We start from the raw sequence: 6,952 nt of genomic DNA on the forward strand, positions 1-6,952 counted from the left end.
ATATATTGGTCATAGGACACCAGTTTTCCTACAAATTTAAGTCTGGGCCTAGAGTTATAGTTAAATGAAGTAGCTACTGTGAGTTATTTTGTTTTATTTTTTCTAAATTTTGGCACATTTAGGAAAATGAAACTTGATACTTCAGGAAGTTACAGGAAATCCAGCTAGTTAAAGTATTAAAAAAAAAAATCCCAGGCACTAAGCAGAAAACTGGAGTGTGGTTTATACTGTTCTCCCACACTGGAAATATGAGGGGCATGTGATACTACTTATTCATTAATAGCAGTAGAAAATATAAGTATCTTATAAGCATTTGTATCCCTATTGATCTTTTTTTTTTTTTTTTTACACAGAGACAGAGTCAGAGAGAGGGATACATAGGGACAGACAGACAGGAACAGAGAGAGATGAGAAGCATCAATCATTAGTTTTTCGTTGCTATACCTTAGTTCATTGATTGCTTTCTCATATGTACCTTGACCATGGGCCTTCAGCGGACCAAGTAACCACTTACTCAAGCCAGCGACCTTGGATCCAAGCTGGTGAGCTTTGCTCAAACCAGATGAGCCCGAGCTTAAGCTCGCGACCTCAGGGTCTCGAACCTGGGTCCTCCGCATCCCAGTCCGACACTCTATCCACTGCACCACCGCCTGGTCAGGTTCTATTCCCATTTTTATAGCCCGCGCCCCCCCCATAAAACCAAGAAAGCTCTCTTCCCATCTCCCTCTCTCCACATGCATGCACCAAGGAAAGACCCTGTAAAGTCAAAATGAGCAGGTAACTAACTACAGACCAGAAAGAGAGCCCTTATCAGAAACCAACCATTCTCGTGCCCTAATCTCAAACTTTCAGCCTCCAGAACCATAAGAAAAAAAGATTTCTGTTGTTTGAGCCCAAAAAAAAGAAAAGAAAAGAAAAAGGCAGGTAGTAGGATTGTAGATGGAAAAAACTTCAGTCTGATCCTCTTAGTTATTGTTTCATTCATCAAGGGCTTTTGGGGGAATGTCTACCCCTTCATCCTAGATTATCATTTTCCCCAAAATGATTCCTCCATTTGAAAAACTTTATTCTTTTAACTTAAATTAACCAACAAGAAAAGAAGATAAGACTGGGTTATATACTATATTTTTCGCTCCATCAGATGCACAGGCATTTCCCCCTCCACTTTTGGGGGGGAAAGGTATGTCTTATGGAGTGAAAAATATGGTATTTTATTAAATATTTTAACATACCATTTGGTTCAGAATCTTTTTTTTATTTTCCTCCTTAAAACCCTAGGTGTGTCATATGGTCAGGTGTGTCTTATGGAGCAAGAAATATGGTATATGGTAGATAGAGATAGCAGTTTAGAGTAGCTATCAAAAGATGAATTTGCCTGACCAGGCGGTGGCACAGTGGATAGAGCATTGGATTGGGATGCGGAAGACCCAGGTTCGAGACCCCGAGGTCGCCAGCTTGAGCACAAGCTCATCTGGGTTGAGCAAAAAAAAAAAAAAAAGCTCACCAGCTTGGACCTAAGGTCCCTGAGCAAGGGGTCACTCGGTCTGCTGAAGGCCCACGGTCAAGGTACATATGAGAAAGCAATCAATGAACAACTAAGGTGTTGCAACGAGAAATTGATGATTGATACTTCTTATCTCTCTCCGTTCCTGTCTGTCTGTCCCTATCTATCCCTCTCTCTGACTCTCTCTCTGTCCCTGAAAAAAATTAAATAAATAATAAATTAAAAAGAAAAAAAAGGATGAATTTACCTGACCAGGCAGTGGCGCAGTGGATTGAGTGTCTGACTGGGATGTGGAAGACCCAGGTTTGAGACCCCAAGGTTGCCAGTTTGAGCATGGGCTCATCTGGTTTGAGCAGAGCTCACCAGCTTGGACCCAAGGTCGCTGGCTCAAGCAAGGGGTCACTTGGTCTGCTGTACCCCCCCCCCAATCAAAGCACATATGAGAAAGCACTCAATGAACAACTTAGGTGCTGCAACGAAGAATTGATGCTTCTCCTCTCTCTCCTTTCCTGTTTGTCCCTCTCTCTGAATCTGTCACCAAAAAAACCCAAAAAAACAAAAAGGATGAATTTGAGGAAAAACCAAAATGCAACCCCACATAGTCTTCAGCATGTCTTAGAGTAGTTTAGGGCCCACCCAGATTTAACCAATCCTTTAAATCCCCTTCTAATTCATAATAATTTGAAAATAAATATTTGGCATTTTTTTTATACTGCTGTTTCTCCACCCAGTGATTGGAACCAACCGTTAGGGAGTGGTAAAGGAGCTGTTTAAGAGGAATCAATAGGAAAAACTCTCTGACCTCAGTTTATCCCCTCATCTGGTTCTTCATTTTTCCCTTCTGAGGAGGAAAACACATTGTCTTTTGTTTGAAACACAAATACATCTTCACCTCTCTCCCTTCCGACTTCACCCTCCCATTACCCACACTTCTCACTCCCTTCTATTATGGTTCCAGTCAATAATGACATTATGTGTGCCATTCAACTGCTGTTGAACCACTTGGCTATAGGAATTTGGAAGAACAGAGAGGCAGAATGGAATTTTTCTCTTTCCTGCCCAGGGCTCTTAAGTATTTTCTAATTTTAACCAGAGAAATAGGAGTCAGGTTTTACTTTGCTCAACAACTTCTACTTTCCCACTATGCCCTAACTTTCAAATACACACTATTTTTACCTAGCTAGGTATGAGGAAAAATTGAACATGAAATGTTAGGAGCATGTAAACTGAATACTTTAAGAGGAAAAACTTGAAAAATTGGGGGAAGCAAGATGAAATTTTTGATGCTTTAACAACATTTATGGCTGGTGATTTGCTGTTTATTATAAATTGGTTCTTTTGAGAAATTTGTGATAGAGGGTTTATACCTCCCTAAGGTACATAGTTGAGACTACTATTTTGTACCTTTCCATTTGCTTTTTCCCTCTCTAATTTCATTCATTGAATTTGAACCCCAAGAACATAGTAGGTAAAAAAGTTTTTTGTGGCCCTGGCCAGTTGGCTCAGCGGTAGAGCAACAACCTGGTGTGCAGGAATCCCGGGTTTGATTCCCGGCCAGGGCACACAGGAGAAGCGCCATCTGCTTCTCCACCCCTCCCCCTCTCCTTCCTCTCTGTCTCTCTCTTCCCCTCCCGCAGCCAAGGCTCCATTGGAGCAAAGATGGCCCGGGCGCTGAGGATGGCTCTGTGGCCTCTGCCTCAGGTGCTAGAATGGCTCTGGATGCAACAGAGCGAAGCCCCAGAGAGTCAGAGCATCGCCCCCTGGTGGGCATGCCGGGTGTATCCTGGTCGGGCGCATGCAGGAGTCTGACTGCCTCCCTGTTTCCAGCTTTGGAAAAATGAAAAAAGAAAACCTTAATCCTTTCAGAGAACTAAAACCAAATGACCCAGTTGTTCTTGTCAGTCAGGAGATTTCTATATCCTTTTTAAAAAAGAAAAGTTTATTGTCAGATAAAAACTCTTTTTTGTCTCCCCTGCTCAATAGCCCACCCCCACTAATGTCTTTGCATTCCTTCTTCTCTAACATGTCAGAGCTGATGACTTTGATAAAAAAACAAGTTTTATGCCACTTGTGGTCCCTCTTTGCTTCAGGAGTAAACATAGACTGGAAAAGGAGGGGACTGCTGGGTTTTATTGAATCTTTTACTTTTAAATACCTTCCGTTGTTTTTGGACAGTTAAGTTCTTGGGGTGAGATTATTCTTTGAGTGTTAGTTGTTTGTTTTTTTTTTTGTTGTTCTTTAAGTGCTACTCTTGAGTATATAAGATGAACAATTTTTAAAACCCACCTATAAATCATACTCCATATGATTGTATTTCTAGTTTTATGTCTCAGTTTTGAGTGACCAGTAGCTGATCTGGCTTTTCTAAGCAGAGCAGTATCTGATCTCTCCCAGACGATCCTCTTGGCTATGGTGAAATGTGAGCTAACTATCTGAATCCACATCGATCCATCCTCCAAAATCCGTATGGGAGGAAAGAGTGTGGGCTTTTTTGTTGTTGTTGTTATGTGTATATGTTATTTTTGTGGAGGTGGGAATTTTTGGTGTTGAACAGGCTCCTCATGATGTGAGAGCTGTAACAGTACAGGACAGTTTAAGATGTATTTTAAAACTTGTGAAGCTAACACTTTTGAGTAATACTGTTCTTTGGGCTGACATTGATTAGGAGAGGTAATATGTTATCTTTAAAAAGTGCATGTGGGTTCAGTTCAATTAAGGTTTATTAATTACATGATAGTTCATTTTCTTGATGTACATACCAAAATAACCAAGTTGCTTTTCATGCTTGATAGCTAAAGCTGATCAGAAGAAATGCTACAGTATTTTGGAGATGAGGCAGGGTGTCAGATTGGGAGATATTTTATAGGGAGATATTTGGTGATGATGTTTGAAAACTAGCAAAGGGTGTCTTTTAAATAAAATCTGAAGTCCCTTGTTAAGATCTAGAAAAGTTAATTCCTTTCCTCCCCTCCTGTTCCTTTGCTACTGTTTTTTTACTTTTTTTTTTTTTTTTTTTTTTTGTATTTTTCTGAAGCTAGAAACAGGGAGAGACAGACAGACTCCCTCATGCACCCGACCGGGATCCACCCGGCACGCCCACCAGGGGGCGACGCTCTGCCCCTCCGGGGCATTGCTCTGTTGTGACCAGAGCCACTCTAGCGCCTGGGGCAGAGCATCCCCAGCGCCCGGGTCATCTTTACTCCAATGGAGCCTCGGCTGCTGGAGGGGAAGAGAGAGACAGAGAGGAAGGAGAGGGGGAGGGGTGGAGAGCAGATGAGTGCTTCTCCTGTGTGCCCTGGCCGGGAATCGAACCCGGGACTTCTGCACGCCAGGCCGACGCTCTACCACTGAGCCAACCGGCCAGTGCCTTGTTTTTTTACATTTTTAAAAAATGATATTTTACCTTAATCTTGCCTTCTCATCCCCAGAGCAGATTCTTAGGACAGAAATAGACATGTATTTTTCAGGGTGTTCCACATTTGGAGTTCGTATCAAATATTGAATCTTTTAAGTTCTAGCAGTGAATATGTGTTGATATTATGTGTCCTAGAAATGCTGAGTGTCTGGATTTTAGAAAGTATTTATTAGGTGAGGAGTTTATTGAGTTGTAGAGTTAAAGAATTTTCACCATTATGCTTATGTTTAGGTATGAAATGGTTGAGGAGGAAAGGGAAACTGGAAATGAACAGAGTTATAAAATGAGAAGTCTTATATGGTGGCTCTCTTTAGTGCTCTAATGAATAATCAAAACATATGAGCCTTAAAATCTGTGTTCTCCACTTTATTGACATTCTGTTACTTTGTAGCAGTTCTGTAGAAGAAAATAACTTGTGTGCTTGCACCTAGTTGTCTCCCTCTTTCCCTCCAAGTACCTGAGGTGTTCTCAAATCTTGTTTTGGCATGTTCTTCCTGTATTGAACAGCTCGGGCCTGGAACACTGAGGACCCAGGTTTGATACCCTGAGGTCGCCAGCTTGAGTATGGGCTCACCAACTTGAGCATGGGGCTTAAACATGGGATCATAGACAGGACCCCATGGTCGCTGGCTTGAGCAAGGAAGGGGTCACTGGCTCAGCTGGGGAGGCCCCCCCCCCACGCAAGGCACAAATGAGAAAGCAATTAATGAACAACTAAAGTGCCGCAACTAGTAGTTGATGCTTCTCATCTCTCTCCCTTCTAGTGTTCCTCCCTCCCTCCCTCCCTCCTTCCCTTCCTTCCTCCCTCCCTCCCTCCCCTCCCCTTCCCCCCTCCCTTCCCTCCCTCCCCGCCTCCCTTCCCTTTCTCCCTTCCCTCCTTCCCTTTCTCCAGACCTCCTTCCTTTGGTATATAGAAAAAGAAAAAGAAAAAAAAAGTCTTTCTGTTCCTCTAGTTCAGTGGTAGTCAACCTGGTCCCTACCGCCCACTAGTGGGCGCTCCATCTTTCATGGTGGGCGGTAGCGGAGCAACCAAAGTATAAATAAAAAGATAGCTTTAACTATAGTAAGTTGTGTTATAAAGATTTATTCTGCCAAACAGCGAAAATCTAACATAAAGTACTTGGTAAGTAATTATTTTTATATGCTTTAACTTGCTGTAACTCTGCTTTATAAATTTTATAAAGTAAAGTTACTTGCCTACTTTATAAATCACCATTACTGTGGAACCGGTGGGCAGTTAGAAAATTTTACTACTAACAGAGATACAAAAGTGGGCAGTAGGTATAAAAAGGTTGACTACCCCTGCAGTTGAATTCTAGGAAGACAATAAGACAGTTGTGCTCCTTAGAGCCAGCTATGATTCCTTCATAACTTCCTTTTTCCTTTCACATTCCTGCAGCTGAGATATGCTGTTTGTAGAAACCTTAAAACTTTTTTGGAAGGCCCCTAGTGCTTTTGGGAGGAATTGGAAACAGTAGCAGCCTTCTGTGGACTTAACCAGAAAATATTTTTTTATCTATACTTTCTGAAAGCTATTTGCAATTGTTGCCAGCTATAGCTGCACATAAGAGTCACCAGGGGACCCTTTTAAAAATTCAGCTCCCTATGCTCTTTCTTTTAAAATTTAAATTTGTTATTGGATGAAACCAGAAATCTGCATTTTAAAATACTATAGGTTAAAAGAATGTTTTCCTAGTGCTCATTCTAAATATGTGGATTTTCAAGTAACTGTCATCCTCCATTCTCTAGAGAGATTTTGGCCAAGAGAGTATTTACCTCCTTTCAAAAGTTTTTAGTTTTCTTCTTGACATTTCTTCCAAGCTCTACATCGCTCATCCTTAAAAGCAACAGCTTTCTGGCTTTTAAGGAAAGGAGATGGAGACTATTAATAGAAACTTGATTTGGGGGGTGGGCGTCTCAAGTGCGAAGCCTTCATTTCCTCCACCTGCCTTGCTTTGTGTTACAGTCAGAGCAACACCCAGACCTAGGGGCAGTCAACCTTTTTATACCTACCACCCACTTTTGTATCTCTG

The 6,952-nt window shown here is 41.7% G+C and overlaps 1 protein-coding gene across 1 annotated transcript in view; it reads left to right on the forward strand.

The window, feature by feature from the left end:
• Positions 1 to 6,952, forward strand: part of SARNP (SAP domain containing ribonucleoprotein) — a 63,444-nt gene that overhangs the window by 34,441 nt on the left and 22,051 nt on the right. The gene's annotated exons all lie outside the window — the stretch shown is intronic.

Source organism: Saccopteryx bilineata, chromosome 2, assembly GCF_036850765.1.
Source record: "Saccopteryx bilineata isolate mSacBil1 chromosome 2, mSacBil1_pri_phased_curated, whole genome shotgun sequence".
Lineage (NCBI taxonomy): Eukaryota > Metazoa > Chordata > Mammalia > Chiroptera > Emballonuridae > Saccopteryx > Saccopteryx bilineata.